This window comes from Gavialis gangeticus, unplaced genomic scaffold, assembly GCF_001723915.1.
Source record: "Gavialis gangeticus isolate Ggan-Ray unplaced genomic scaffold, GavGan_comp1, whole genome shotgun sequence".
Classification (NCBI taxonomy): domain Eukaryota; kingdom Metazoa; phylum Chordata; order Crocodylia; family Gavialidae; genus Gavialis; species Gavialis gangeticus.
In genome coordinates, this window is record NW_017728994.1 from 45347430 (window position 1) to 45347979 (window position 550).

Sequence of the window (550 nt, forward strand, 5' to 3'; positions counted from 1 at the left end):
CGGGCCCGCCGGGAGAGCAGGGACGCAGCTGCCGGCTGCCGCCTCCCCGGCAAGGGAAGCGCCAGCGCCCGGGCGCAGGGGGGCAGCTTCCTTCCGACAGCCGCGCTTGTGACGAGCTGCGGTCCCCGCCGAGGGGCTGGGGCTTCAGCCCCGCTCCGTGCAAAGGGGGCTCCTCCCTGGCTGGCTCCTGTGGCACCCGAGCCCCGCGCCCCCGGCCTTGGGCCGGCTCCTGGGAGCCGCCAAAAGGCTGGAGACGCCGGCAGCCCTTGGCGGGGGTGGAGGGTGCCTGCCGCCCGGAGGACCACGGACGGCTCTGGACTGACCCATGGGGTTGGACGGGCTGTGGCCGATTTGGCGGGGAACACGAAACATTTCCTTTAAAGCCCCCCAAAGCTCCCTGCCCCCCCCCGTGGCTCTGGGGCCCTGGGAGTCGGTGTCATCCGGGGCAGCCTCGTCTGCCCGCGACCGGAGCAGAAACACGACGGGCCGGGGCCGGCGGCCCTGCGGGGAGGCGCGGGCCGCCCCCAGCCGCCTCCTGGGGCAGCGACAG

The 550-nt window shown here is 75.1% G+C and overlaps 1 protein-coding gene across 1 annotated transcript in view; it reads left to right on the forward strand.

Annotated features, from left to right (window-relative positions):
* HPSE2 (heparanase 2 (inactive)) overlaps positions 1 to 550 on the forward strand; it is a 178223-nt gene that overhangs the window by 164553 nt on the left and 13120 nt on the right. The window lies entirely within an intron of this gene.